The following is a 15,390-nucleotide window of genomic DNA, read 5'->3' on the forward strand; positions in this document are numbered from 1 at the left end:
TTCTCCAGCACCGTGTTAGAGCCACAAGTGAATTTACAGGCGAAGGCACTAGATATAGCCTGAAAATACTGTACTCTTCTCAATAAAACAGGAGAAGGCAAAACATATTTTTCACTCTCCCACAAGCTTTTAAATGATAGATTTATCTGTCTGCTCTGGTCTTCCTCCAAGCAGGACAGAGATGTAACATACAACAAATCAGTGCCAGAAAACATTTCCTTGGCTGCACCTAAGGTGCCCAGAGCTAATTTACACTGGAGGTGAAGGAGATATTAAATCTTCTGCAAAGTAGCAGACATTTTTCCAGCAACGCAAGCCTGTTCTCAATTTTCCCGGAGCCTTGCGAATCCTCTTCAGCCAGGAGACTCAAAACTCAAGGTTAGCATTTCTTCCTTGTTTCATGTCTAACCTTGGGAAATTAACTCAGATCCTCCTGACTGCTCCATCCCCATTGCCCCCAGTTTTAATGGAGATCTGTAAATTGAGGAGCTTGGTTTTTAAACATCCCTGAGTTCCTTTAGAAGCCTCCCCATTGCTCAAGCGAGTAGAAGGCTTTGGGGGTTCCTAAGCCTGCCAAATAGCCCCTTATATGATTTGAGGAACACCGCTCCATTAAAGTAAAATAAAAATAAAAAGATCTCCAGCTGCACAATAGCCTAACCTTCTAAAAATTACGATCTGGCAACCATTATTCTGGTCCGTCCCTCCCTCCCACCCACCCCCACCCCCAACTGATTTAAGTGTGTTGACTATTCTAGGCTTTTCATGCTGAGTTAGAAGAATAGAAAAATCTCATAGCAGTTCTTAAACCGCCCCCCCCCCCGCCTCTTCCTTCCATTTGAATGTGGAAAGATGCCAATAGCTGATTGCCTATAAAGCAAAGATACCACCTGGGGTTTCTGCAGTCCGGTTATCTGCTGTGTTGTGTGAGCAGCTGAACATCCCAAGACAGTGCTATGGTTAACCAGAAACTATTGTATTACTTTACAACATTCCGTAACAGGCTCCAGGTCAAAAGCTAGCCCCGTAATCGTAACAATAACTTATCATAGGCTGTCTTCCTCTCTCGACTTGCAATTGAGTCCAGCACAGATCTATGTGCTGATGGATCTATATGATGGTGCTGCACCCAATATTGCCAGAATGGGGCATTTGGCCAGAAACTATTATTGCCAGAGAAAGGCTGTAAAACACAACACTATACTTGGTATCTTCATGAGTTCCAGCTGCCCCTCTTTACCACGTGCAGACTCTATATTCAGGGCCAAAGCTGGTTTGCAATGTTAAAACAATCAGTCAGAATAGTATACCCTCCAACATTTCTCTGATGAAATTAAGGATGTTCAATGCTATTATTATTATTATTATTATTATTATTATTATTATTATTATTATTATTATTATTACCACACCCATCTGCCTGGGTTGCCCCAGCCACTCTGGGCAGCTTCCAACATATATAAATAATAATAATAATAAAACGTTAAAAACCTTCCCTACACAGCATGGGTAGGCAAACTAAGGCCCGGGGGCTGGATCCGGCCCAATTGCCTTCTAAATCCAGCCCGTGGATGGTCCAGGAATCAGCATGTTTTTACATGAGTAGAATGCATCTCTGGGTTATTTGTGGGGTCTGCCTGGTGTTTTTACATGAATATAATGTGTGCTTTTATTTAAAATGCATCTCCGGGTTATTTGTGGGGTATAGGAATTCGTTCATTTTTCCCCCTTCTAAATATAGTCCGGCCCCCACAAGGTCTGAGGGACAGTTGACTGGCCCCCTGCTGAAAAAGTTGACCCCTGCTAAACAGGATTGCCTTCAGGTGTCTTCTAAAGGTTGTATAGTTATTTATCTCCTTGGCTTGGGGGGTCGCATAACTCCATACCCTCCAACATTTCTCTGATGAAAATAGGGGCATCCTAAGAAAAAGTGGGACATTCCAGGATCAAATCAGAAACCGGGACGGCATCTGTAAATCTGGGGATATTCCTGGAAAATAGAGACACTTGGAGGGTCTTGAATAGATAATTAAATGGTAAACGCTAGAGAGCATTAAAACAGGTCAAACAGAGGCTAGTAGGAATTGGTGGCATCATGGAGACAGATGGGGATGTCATGGAGACAGACAGCAGGGACAACCTGGTCATCTCCTGGAGGGCTATTTGGCAATCCTCTGCATTCCACATGAGCTTTTCTCAGCCTGAACCCCACCAAATAAGCTATGCAGAAGAAGGAGCAACTTGCTTTAGCATGTTGAACACCTACTTTGGGACAGCAAAGGATACAGGCGTGCCTCCAAGCTACGACCCTGGTCTTTCAGAGGAAGTATAACCCTATCAAGACCAGGCAATCTCCCACCCATCCAATCTAGGGAACCACCCACTAGCAGTGCCTCATCTGGATTTGTGGGATGTAAAACACAGAGCAGTCAAGTACAACATCCCTAGAGCGGACATAAAAAGGGGATGTCTGGAACAACCAGTCGGAACTTCCTGTTTCCTCCTAGGCTGGGACAGACTTCCTCTACATGTGACCAGAGGTGAGCATGACCTCACCTATGTAGGTAATAAAACACCTCAGTGGAGGCCACCATCTCTCTCTCTCTGACCACATTCATCGAAGAAGCAACATCCGCTTAGTCTGAGATGCTCTCAAAGGAGCTATCTCCTTATGGGATAGTTTCCAGGTGTATATTACTTTTGTAACTCAAGCCTGCCTTCTGGGATCCATTTGTGAACAGAATGTGTAAGTAAACTTTTTTTATACTTTTATAGAAGACTGTGTCATGTCTATCTTTCTATGAGGGACTAAAGGAGAAATTACCAAGGAAACTTATTGTAGAGGCTTTAGCGAGCCTGAGCAAACGCATCCGCTGTGCAAGTTTAAAAAGGGGAATGTTACTCTGCTAAACTGTAGAACTTGTTAACACAAGTTGGAAAGGATATAGTCAAACAATATATCCTCTCCTGCATCCCTGAACATTTCCACAGGATTGAGTTTGTTTGTTGGCTCTCATCCAGTCCATTACTGAGGCAAGACACTGCTCCAGCACTTCCACTGCCTCACCTGCAGACGCAAAGGAGAAATAGAGCTGAGCGTCATCAGCATCCTGCGGACAACATACTCCAAAACTCTGGATAACCCCACCCAGCGGTTTCATGTAGATGTTCAGCAGCCACCTGCAACTCCAGGAATAACTCAGTAACCAGACCTTTTAATATTCCTTCTTTTCCCGCCCGCCCCTCTCCTTCAGTACTCTCAAAGCTGGTTTTGTTTTGCCAGATTATCACCAATCAGGGTGACAAAGTCCCAGCACACTCTGTAACTCGAATTATACCAACTAAAAGCCAGGCTAAGAGTTCTCCTTGCAATTTATAGACTGGAGCATTTGGCTCAACTTACAAAACACTTTAAAAAGTGGAATTAAATTTTAATGGTGAAATATGTAATCACTATACTGTTTTATTATGCCTGAGTAGGAAAAAAAGAAAAAGAAAAAACACACCAACACTTTCAATTTAAATAATATCCAGCTTTTAAACACTATTAATGAACCTAGCGCACTCCAAATTAGAATTATGTACCCAAGTTTTCTAAATGTTTGGCTTATCCTAACAGTTTATCACCAGGGTCGCTTCTGCTAATGAGAACGGATAATTGGGAATTGATTGCTCTGGCAAATAAATGCCTTGGTGTGTTTAATTTCTTAAACTGACACACAGCAGGGGAAATCTATGATGCACTGCTCTATTCTTGTTGACAAGAAATTTATGGGAAATTTTGTTCAAGGTCGACTCTAGCTTCCTTCTCCTATCCTGAGTTCACACATCACAGAAGAATGTCACATGACTGACCCTAGAAACACGTTCACAGAGAGAAGTGAACCATCCTCTCCACAGGTAAAATGGCAGGACGACATGCACATGCAGTAGTAGCTTTAAAGATGTGCCGCTGTAATACCAAATATTGCTACTAGGAACAGTGGCACCTCAGTTTTAGAACGCAAATGCTTCCATTTTCGAACACACCTTGTAAGTCGAACAGCTTCCGCTGAGCATGTATTTCTCAGTTTGGTTTTTCAAATGTTTCAGAACTCGAATGGTCTTCCAAAACAGACTACTTTCGAAAACCAAGGTACCACTGTATCTGGAAAGCTTTTGCATACTAGGCAGTATTCTGCATGACTGCATCCTCACCACGGATGCCCTGTTCTCATTTCACAGAGAGCTGTAATGTAACATTTGAACCAGCCTTGTGCAATTTCTACTAATGACTGAAGTACTGTACTAAATGTTGACAATGGGAGAGGCAACTCCAAAAAAAACCAAAAAACCCCCACACCCTTTAATATCTCTCCACCCCCATCGTTCAGCCTGGACATTGAGATCCAGCGCTAGGGCCTTCTGGCGGTTCCCTCATTGCGAGAAGCAAAGCTACAAGGAACCAGGCAGAAGGCCTTCTCGGTAGTGGCGCCCGCCCTGTGGAACGCCCTCCCTTCAGATGTGAAGGAAATAAGCAGCTATCTTCTCTTTAAAAGACACCTGAAGGCAGCCCTGTTTAGGGAAGTTTTAAATATTTAATACTGTATTGTTTTTAACACTTGATTGGAAGCTGCCCAGAGTGACTGGGGAAACTCAGCCAGATGGGCATGGTATAAATAAATTATTATTGTTATTGTTATTATTATTATTATTATTATTATTATTATTATTATTATTATTATTATTAAATAGGATTCTTGAGTTCTACAGGAGTCCTTCTTCATCCCGCCAGAGAGCCAGGCATAAGGTGTCCAGCATGTTGAATTAGTACTCCAGACTGAAACCTACAAACCACCAAACATCTGAGCAGATTCTCATGCAGATCAAGCCTAGTTAAACAAGTTCCGATAAGTGCTGGAAGTGTAAAGAGAAAGAAGGTACATTTTATCATATGTGGTGGAATTGTAAAGTAACTGTTCCCCTATGAAAAAAAATCACTGTACCTTCCACTGGGGCTCATGATATCCTGTCTGAACTAGCACAGATAAGGCAGCAGATCAGCAGCACCATAATCTGTGAGTGTGTGCCGTACACTGATTCAGTGCATTGATGATCTACAAAAAGCTATTTGTTTAGATGGGCTCTTTCCTCTTTCCCTCTCACTTCAGAGATGGTTGATACCATGAGTGCTGCATGCTAAGATAAGGTTACCAGACGTCCCCGTTTCCCGGGGACAGTCCCCAGATTTACAAATCAGTCCCCTGACAAAATCCATCAATTTACAATTTAGTAAAGGTAAAGGGACTCCTGACCGTTAGGTCCAGTCGTGGCCGACTCTGGGGTTGCGGCACTCATCTTGCTTTATTGGCCGAGGGAGCCGGCATACAGCTTCCGGGTCATGTGGCCAGCATGACTAAGCCGCTTCTGGTGAACCAGAGCAGCGCACGGAAATGCCGTTTACCTTCCCGCTGGAGCGGTACCTATTTATCTACTTGCACTGGCGTGCTTTCGAACTGCTAGGTTGGCAGGAGCGGGGACCGAGCAACGGGAGCTCACCCCGTCATGGGGATTCGAACCGCCGACCTTCTGATCAGCAAGCCCTAGGCTCAGTGGTTTAGACCACAGCGCCACCCGCGTCCCATCAATTTAGTAGGAAGTTGAAAAGTGTCCCTGGATTCATTGAAAAAAAATCTGGTAACCTTAAGCTAAGAACACTTTCCTATATTTGTGCAGAAGAGTTGCTGAGCTGAGAGGAGTATTTCTTCCCTTCTCCAGGACTGAAGGAGCCATGCTTCTTTCTCCACTGACATTAAGGAAGAGGACACTCTGACAATTAGCATGCAACAAACACCCAGCAAATGACTCCCAATGTTCCCCCTGAAAGGTACTTATTAAGCCTCTTGAAGGAAGCTTCTCCTGCCTTCTCGTGTGAGGCTCGGGGACACGTGACTGATGATGGATGATGCATCAGCAAAGCTGCTGGAAATGGAGGGAGGCATTATTGACAGCTCTTCCTGCCGCATCAATATGTCAACATAAAGCAGGTCTCTGGTGGTAAATCAACTGCTGTGGTGCACAGAACGACCGTGGGGAGGAACCATGATTGCTACAAGCCACCGAAACTGGTAATAAAAAAGGTAAAGGATCCCTGACAGTTAAATTCAGTCATGAACGACTCTGGGGTTGTGGCGCTCATCTCGCTTTACTGGCCGAGGGAGCCGACATTTGTCCACAGACAGTTTTTCTGGGTCATGTGGCCAGCATGACTAAGCTGCCTCTGGCAAAACCAGAGCAGCACACGGAAACGCCGTTTACCTTCCCACAGGAGTGGTACCTATTTACCTACTTGCACTTTGATGTGAATTCAAACTGCTAGGTTGGCAGGAGCTGGGGCCAAGCAACGGGAGCTCACCCTGTCGCGGGGATTCGAATAATTAGGGCAGGATATAAATAAATTATTATTATCATTATTATTATTATTATTATTATTATTGCCGGTGCTTTTCAGGATGACGCACAGAAAAGGACCCAGTTAATGAGCATTTATGCCAGCATGGAGTATGGCTGCTGTTACAGGGGAGATCATAGAATCATAGAGTCGGAAGGGACCCCAAGGACCATAGAGTCCAACCTCTGCAATGCAGGAAAATACCACTGTCCCATATGGGGATCAAACCTGCGACCTTGGTATCATCAGCACCACGCTCTAACCAGCTGAGCTATCCAATGATGTAGGGTGCATTTCTGTTGAGCTGCAGAAATGGATAAGATATGAGTAGATTCTTCCCATCTGTTGTGTAGGGAGTCCACACATTCACCAAAGGTAATGGTAGCAGTAGTCACTTACATCTGATTTCATGGAGAAAACGATAGTCCCTATGTTCTCTAGGAGGTACAGTGGTACCTCAGGTTAAGTACTTAATTCGTTCCGGAGGTCTGTTCTTAACCTGAAACTGTTCTTAACCTGAAGCACCACTTTAGCTAATGGGGCCTCCTGCTGCCGCTATGCCACCGGAGCATGATTTCTGTTCTCATCCTGAAGCAAAGTTCTTAACCTGAAGCACTATTTCTGGCTTAGCGGAGTCTGTAACCTGAAGCATATGTAACCTGAGGTACCACTGTATTGCCAGCTGAGCTCTAGCCGACCCTATCGCTCCAGTTGTTTACGGAAGTCCCAAAGCAGCTTTTGCCAACCTGATGCCCTCATAAGGATGTAAGAAGAGCATGTTGGACCACTCCAGTGTCTCATCTAGTCCAACAGCCTGTTCTCACAGCAGCTAACTCGTTTCCTGTGGGAAACTCTCAAGCAGAACCTGAGCACAAAAGTTACCCTGCCCTCCCGTGGTTTTCAGAAACCCCCTTCCGGGTGCTTTGATTCCAACTCCCATCACCTGTGATCATTCATCATGCTGGCTTGGGCTGATGGACATTGGAGCCTGGTAGCATCTTGCAGGGTCACCATGTTGGCAAAGGCCTTGTTGTTGTTGTTGTTGTTGTTGTTGTTGTTGTTGTTGTTGTTGCTATCTGCTTCTCCTGATTTGGTTCTTCTGCTGATGGGTTTGTTCAAAGTCATGAAATGTATTTTTCGTAATTTTTTTGTGCCGGATGTTTGTTGTACAGTGGTACCTCAGGTTAAGTACTTAATTCGTTCCGGAGGTCCGTTCTTAACCTGAAACTGTACTTAACCTGAAGCACCACTTTAGCTAATGGGGCCTCCTGCTGCTGCCACGCTGCCGGAGCACGATTTCTGTTCTCATCCTGAAGCAAAGTTCTTAACCTGAGGTACTATTTCTGGGTTAGTGGAGTCTGTAACCTGAAGCGTATGTAACCTGAAGCGTATGTAACCCGAGGTACCACTGTATTTTTGACTAGCTGTCTTCCATCTTTTTTAAAAAAATAAAAATTGACAGCTGGTGGATAGCTCGGTCTGTAGAACATGAAACTCTCATTTTATTTTATTTTATTTCATTTCATTTCATTTCATTTTATGCTTTATTGAGATTAAAAAGCAAACAAACAGTCATCAAAAGAATAATACACCTTATCAAAAATTAATTACATAATTTCTATAGCGACTTCCGGTCACCCCATCATGGGTCCACAACATATTTGATATAACACACTTTTCATTTTCAATCATAACATATCACAATTGTCTTATTTTCCTAAGATTTTCTACTGTTCCACAGAAGAAGAAGAAGAAGAAGAAGAAGAAGAAGAAGAAGAAGAAGAAGAAGAAGAAGAAGAAGAAGAAGAAGAGTAGTAGTAGTAGTAGTAGTAGTAGTAGTAGTAGTAGTAGTAGTTTGGATTTGATATCCTGCCTTTCACTCCCCTTCAGGAGTCTCAAAGCGGCTAACAATCTCCTTTCCCTTCCTCCCCCACAACAAACACTCTGTGAGGTGAGTGGGGCTGAGAGACTTCAAAGAAGTGTGACTGGCCCAAGGTCACCCAGCAGCTGCATGTGGAGGAGCGGAGACGCGAACCCGGTTCCCCAGATTACGTGACTACCGCTCTTAACCACTACACCATACTGTCATTCTGGGCCTGCCAACGACTTCAGATTTTTACAGTGCTCCCTAAGATTTTTTTTTTTTTACATGCCCCTTTCTTTAATAAATGTTTGTTCAGTGCGGTCTCTTAGTTTTCCCATCATCATTGCTAGTTCTGCATACTCTAGAAGTTTTGACTGTCATTTCAGTTTAGTCAGAATTGAATCACCTTTCCAATTTCTGTCAATTGACATTCTTGCTGCTACAACATCTTTTTGAGCTCATTATAAATTACCTCCCAGAATTCCTTTTTTTTTTTTTTTACAGTTCCACCCCATGTGAAACATTGTGCCTTCCACTCTCATTTTCTTTTCTTTTTTTATATATACATTTTTATTGGTTTTTTTACATATCATTTTTAACAATTCTTTAACATAACTTCTTATCTTATACAATATTTTAGACTTCCGTCAACAACCTCTGATGATTTTCCGTTCTTTATTACTTATTCTGCATTTCTTAATTTCTCTATTACTCTTAATTATCATTAACTAATAATTCTCTTCATAGTCTTTCTTGCAGTATTTCAAATAGTCCTCATTCTTGCAGTCCTATAAGCGTAATCTGTTCATTACAATTGCTTTTCAAATAGTTCCTATATTTACTCCAATCTTCTAAGAAATCTCTGGTCCTGCAGGTTTCGAATCCTTCCTGTTAATTTATCTAATTCTGCATATTCCATTAATTTCATCCGCCATTCTTCTTTCGTCGGTAATTCTTCTTGCTTCCATTTTTGTGCCAGTAATATTCTTGCCGTCGTCACTGCATATAAAAACAACTTACAATCCTGTCTATTAATATCATCTCCAACAATGCCAAGTAAGAATGCTTCTGGTTTCTTAATAAATGTATATTTCAACATCTTTTCCATCTCATTATATATCATTTCCCAGAAACTTTTTACTTTTTTACATTCCCACCACGTGCCTTCCACTCTCATTTTCAGGGTCGTGGGTTTGAGCCCCACTGTGGCGTTTGCCTCCTAGGTGGGTTATAAGGAACGGGTTAAATGAGTGTGAAGTGATTGGCCAGTGGGAACCCAAGGGGAGGAGTTAGAGTTAGAGTTAGAGTTGGAGTTGTTTGGAAGTCAGTGGGGAGTTGGAGAAGGAAGAGGGAGGATACGTCTGTGGGCTGGTCGAGTTGTGTGGTGAGAGAGTGAGAGGAACTGTTAGGTGGAGTCAGATAGATAGTTGGGATAATCAGTTTGAAGTTGTTAGGAACGTATAGGACAGTAAAGGAACTAAGATTAAGAAACTGACAAGAAAAATTAACTGAAACCTTAAACTTGTTCATGCCAGTACGTTTCCGAGCACAATTCAAAGTGTTGGTGCTGACCTTTAAAGACCTTAACGGCCTCGGTCCAGTATACCTGAAGGAGCATCTCCACCCCCATCGTTCTACCTGGACACTGAGGTCCAGCACCGAGGGCCTTCTGGCGGTTCCCTCACTGCGAGAAGCCAAGTTACAGGGAACCAGGCAGAGGGCCTTCTCGGTAGTGGCGCCCTCCCTGTGGAACGCCCTCCCACCAGATGTCAAAGAGAACAACTACCAGACTTTTAGAAGACATCTGAAGGCAGCCCTGTTTAGGGAAGCTTTTAATGTTTGATGTATCACAGTATTTTAATATTCTTTTGGAAGCCGCCCAGAGTGGCTGGGGAAACCCAGCCAGATGGGCGGGGTATAAATAATAATAAATAATAATAATATATTATGCTTATAAAAATAAACTTGATCATTTGTTAATGTTAACAACTGTCTGGACTCCGTGTGTACCCGAGAGAAATGGGTTGGTGGCAGCGAAGAGGCAATCACAATGGTGGCACAGGGATCAATAGACCGTCAAACGTCCGGGGACCCTGTGTGATCGCCACACCCACATTGGGCAAAAGATTCTTGCATTGCAGGGGTTGGACTAAATGATCTTCTCGGTCCCTTCCAACTCTACGATTCTATGAGCATAAAAACGTTTTGCAGCTGCATTTTATTCTATTTTATTTGTAAGCTGCCTTGAAAGGGTTTTTACCCTTAAAGGCAGCCTAAAAACGCCTTTTTTAAACCATCAAGCAAACACGTTTTCTGCATAGCTACTCATTTGTATGCTTTCTCACAGGAATTCCACACAGGGGGAAGGCTTCTAATGGATGAAGTGCTTTCCTGTTTGATAGTGTACATTTCGCTCAAGGGATGGCGTCTTCCTCTTCTGTGGGTGGGGTTTTAATGGGGCGGGAGGCAGAGCCAGTGTCAACAAACACACACGCAAACTTAAAATTACGCCACAGCTTGAGCCAGTGAATTATACACGCTTAAAAGTGCACAGTGAACGACCAGTCGCTGCCAAGAACACAGCATCTTAGATACTTTCCCTGAAACCAACAAGCACCCAACACTTTCCCCCTCTCCTGATTGATTTAATTAAGCTGAGACTTGTTGCTGCTTGCCAGCGCATAATGCGTACAGTGGTACCTCAGGTTAAGAACTTAATTCGTTCTGGAGGTCCGTTCTTAACCTGAAACTGTTCTTAACCTGAAGTACCACTGTAGCTAATGGAGCCTCCTGCTGTCGCCACCGCACGATTTCTGTTCTCATCCTGAAGCAAAATTCTTAACCTGAGGTATTATTTCTGGGTTAGCGGAGTCTGTAACCTGAAGCGTCTGTAACCAGAGGTACCACCGTATTTTATATGTCGCTGTTTCTGGGCAGGGAGCATACAGCAAAGTTGTCATCAGACATCCATAGGCCTGGAGAGAGGTTTCTAGTTACACCAATTTATTGCAGCGTGACCCTTTGCAGATCCAGTTTCTTGAAAGAGATAACCAGATTCGGCTCTTTCTGCCAAGGAGCCGAAATGTCAGTGTGACAAGCTGATCCCTTACCCCACCATAACTTAATACATCCTGTGCATGCTTGGGAGGATGTTTTTGATGAACTAGCAACTTAATTTAGCAAGGAATTTCCAGCATGTGGCCAGTCTCCTCATGCACCAGCTATCAGGATTCACCTTGAATTGGACTGTGTGGGGAGCAGGGGGAGAGTTGGCTGGCCATTCCATCATTATGACTCAACTTGTGTCTCAGAATTGGCGGCGAGCGCAGGAAAAATTCCAGGAAAGCAAAAGCTGTCAAACAGACAAGATGGCACCAGTCGATTTCAAAATACATGGCTGCTTTCTAAAGGAGGCTCTTCCAAAACAGAGACGGCATATTACTTATGGCTGGAATGGGAAGGCGGGGGGTAGAGAAAACCTGTCGTACAGTATTGATTTACGGCAGAGAAGGAACTGAAAGGAATAAGGTCTAAAGGCAGGAAGGATTGCATGCCAATGACACAGATTCAGAGAATTGTAGCGATCCAAGGGACCCAAAGGGTCCGATCCCAAGCATTATCTCTCCCCTGCCACTTATCTATCATCAGGTGCCTGTGGCCTAAACCGCTGAGCCACTTGGGCTTGCCGATCAGAAGGCTGGAGGTTCGAATCCCTGCAACGGAGTGAGCTCCCATTGCTCGGTCCCAGCTCCTGCCAACCTAGCAGATCAAAAGCACACCAGTGCAAGCAGATAAATAGGTCCCGCTGCAGCGGGAACGTAAACAGCATTTCCGTGCGCTCTGGTTTCCATTGCACTAGAAGTGGTTTAGTCATGCTGGCCACATGACCCGGAAAGCTGTCTGCAGACGAACACCAGATCCCTTGGCCTGAAGGCAAGATGAGCGTTGCAACCCCATAGCCGCGTTTGACTAGACATAACCGTCCAGGGATCCTTTAAAAAAAAAAAGGTAAATGACCCCTGACTGTTAAGTCCAGTCACAGACGACCCTGGGGTTGCGGCGCTCATCTTGCTTTATAGGCCGAGGGAGCCGGCGTTTGTCCGCAGACAGTTTGTCTGGGTCATGTGGCCAGCATGACTAAGCCGCTTCTGGCACAACGGAACACCGAAACCAGAGCAGCGCACGGAAACGCCGTTTACCTTTCCGCTTACCTTTTAAAAGCAACAATAAGCAGTTCAAGGGATGACAAGCATTCACCAAATCTGGGCATTTTTTCAAAGGTTGTGTACTGGAATTCTCCTGTTGTAACTTGATTTAGATCATACCCTCCAACATTTCTCTGATGAAAACGGAAACATCCTATTCCATTGTTGTTGTTGTTTTATACACCACCCACCTTACTGGGTTGCTCCAGCCACTCTGGGCAGCTTCCAACATATTAAAAAATCATAATAAAACATTTAAAAACTTCCCTATACAGGGCTGCCTTCAGATGTCTTCTAAAGGTTGTATAGTTACTTATCTCTTCAGCTCAGGGGTCCCATAATTCCACACCCTCCAACATTTCTCTGGTGAAAATAGGGACATCCTAAGGAAAAGCGGGACATTCCAGAATCAAATCAGAAATCGGGACGGCTTCTGTAAATCTAGGACTGTCCCTGGAAAATAGGGACACTTCAAGGGTTTGTTATATAAACTGCCCAAGGAATATGTATTTGTACACTGAAGGTAGCTATGCATTAAACACATGGAGAGATACACACACTTATATGAAAGTGAATATGAGGAATCCCAGTTGCTTTCCCCTTAATAACATAAAACATCCACGTCAATCTTAGGCTTCAATTGAACTGTCATAAATGGCATTACAGTGGTACCTCTGGTTATGAACTTAATTTGTTCTGGAGGTCTGTTCTTAATCTGAAACTGTTCTTAACCTGAGGTACAACTTTAGCTTATGGGGCCTCCCGCTGCCACCGCACCACCAGTGCACGATTTCTGTTCTCATCCTGAGGTAAAGTTCTTAACCCGAGTTAGTATTTCTGGGTTAGCGGAGTCTGTAACCCGAAGTGTTTGTAACCCGAGGTGTTTGTAACCCGAGGTACCACTGTATTGGCCTATCCTTGCAGCGCCATCTCTTACAATTCCTCCCTCATGCCCAACAAACACAAAATGGATTCTAGTCTATGAAAACTTCTGTCCAATCCAATTTCTCAGTCTTTTTAAGGTGCTGCAAGACTCTTGCGCTGTGTCTCTTAATGCTGCTCAAAGCAGGCATATCATTGCCCTGAGGCAGTCATATGCTAAAGCGATTAGCATCATAAATACCTAGAGATGCAGAGTCTCAGGAATTCCTATCTGTTTGTGACTCTATAAAACGCCCATCGAGGGTGTGGATGGACGGACAGGAATGGCCTAGTTATCTCTTCCTGCATATGACCTTCCAGTGGAAGCACTTGCGTTCCAACCCTAGCTCTTCCATGGCCTCCAGCAAGTTGCACTCACTCCCCTTCTTGGGGGTGGGGTGTGTGTGTGTGTCTGTTTCAGCTTTGCCTTTTTGTGGTGGAAAGTCCAGCTCTAAGGATTGAGTTCATCCATTTGCTTCAACCTTTTCTTCGCTCACACAAGATGGTTATCTTCTGCTCAAGAAATGGAATGTGGGAGCCAGAGAAGAACATGGACGGTACAGTGGTACCTCGGGTTACAGACGCTTCAGGTTACAGACGCTTCAGGTTACAGACTCCGCTAACCCAGAAATAATATCCCGGATTAGGAACTTTGCTTCAGGATGAGAACAGAAATCAGGCTCAGGCGGCGCGGCAGCAGCAGGAGGCCTCATTAGCTAAAGTGGTAATTCAGGTTAAGAACAGTTTCAGGTTAAGAACGGACCTCCGGAATGAATTAAGTTCTTAACCCGAGGTACCACTGTATTTCACTTTGCTGCAGCACTGTGTGCTCACCACTTCCTCGAGGGACCATGCTATAGGTTCTGGTTTCCTTTGAAGGAGACCCACGGTGGAATGCTACTGCTGCTGCTGTTGTTGCTGTTGTTGTTGAGTTTTTGCAATATTTGCTTTATTCAGGTAAGCGGTTGTATGAGAGAACAAACCCAACATTAGGTACCCCGAGAGAAGCATCTGCATCTAATCAACCTGAATGTTGGAAGATTTAGACAAAAAGACGGCCTCGGCCCAGTATACCTGAAGGAGCATCTCCACCCCCATCGTTCTGCCAGGAAACTGAGGTCCAGCGCCGAGGGCCTTCTGGCAGTTCCCTCACTACAAGAAGCAAAGCTAAAGGGAACCAGGCAGAAGGCCTTCTCAGTAGTGGTGCCCGCCCTGTTTAGGGAAGTTTTTAATGTGTGACTTTTTAATGTATTTTTAATCTTTGTTGGAAGCCACCCAGAGTGGCTGGGGAAACCCAGCCAGATGGGCGGGGTACAAATAATAAATTGTTGGATTATGGAACTCACTGCCACAAGAGGTGCTGATTGCCACCCAACTGGATGGTTTTAAAAGAAGACTGGGCAAATTTGTGGACAATAAAGGTCTCAATCACTCCTAGCTATGGCGTCTATGTTTTGTCTCCACTGTTGGAGGCCGTATGCTTCTGAATTACAGTTGCCAGAAGCCATAGGAGGAAAGAGGGCTGATGTGCTCAAGTCCTACTTTTGGGCTTCCCATAAGTTAGCTACTGTGAGAGCAGGATGCTGGGTTCATCACAATGACAATGCGGTTACACGATTTAGATAATTAATTACGTAAAGTACATAAGTTGCATGAATTCACCACAGTGGGCAGGGAGACCAATAATGCAGAAGATGAACTGCAATGGAATGGAAACAGCACTGCACAAAAACCAATGCAGTGCAGAGTAGGAAACGATGTTTTATTGTCTCCCTAGGTAAAGGTAAAGGTAAAGGGACCCCTGACAATTAGGTCCAGTCGTGACCAACTCTGGGGTTGCGGCGCTCATCTCGCTTTATTGGCTGAGGGAGCCGGCGTACAGCTTCCGGGTCATGTGGCCAGCATGACTAAGCCGCTTCTGGCGAACCAGAGCAGCAAACGGAAACGCCGTTTACCTTTCCTATTTATCT

At 44.2% G+C, this 15,390-nt stretch overlaps 1 long non-coding RNA gene across 1 annotated transcript; it reads left to right on the forward strand.

The window, feature by feature from the left end:
• Positions 1-114: 114 nt before the first annotated feature.
• Positions 115-14,855, forward strand: LOC310700698. Its single transcript, XR_014522729.1, has 5 exons — positions 115-378; positions 3,022-3,202; positions 3,791-3,900; positions 5,758-6,119; positions 14,378-14,855. It is a non-coding gene; the product is annotated as an uncharacterized lncRNA (long non-coding RNA).
• The last annotated feature ends 535 nt before the right edge of the window (positions 14,856-15,390 follow it).

Source organism: Podarcis liolepis, assembly GCF_965112155.1.
Source record: "Podarcis liolepis genome assembly, chromosome: 2".
NCBI classification, from domain to species: domain Eukaryota; kingdom Metazoa; phylum Chordata; class Lepidosauria; order Squamata; family Lacertidae; genus Podarcis; species Podarcis liolepis.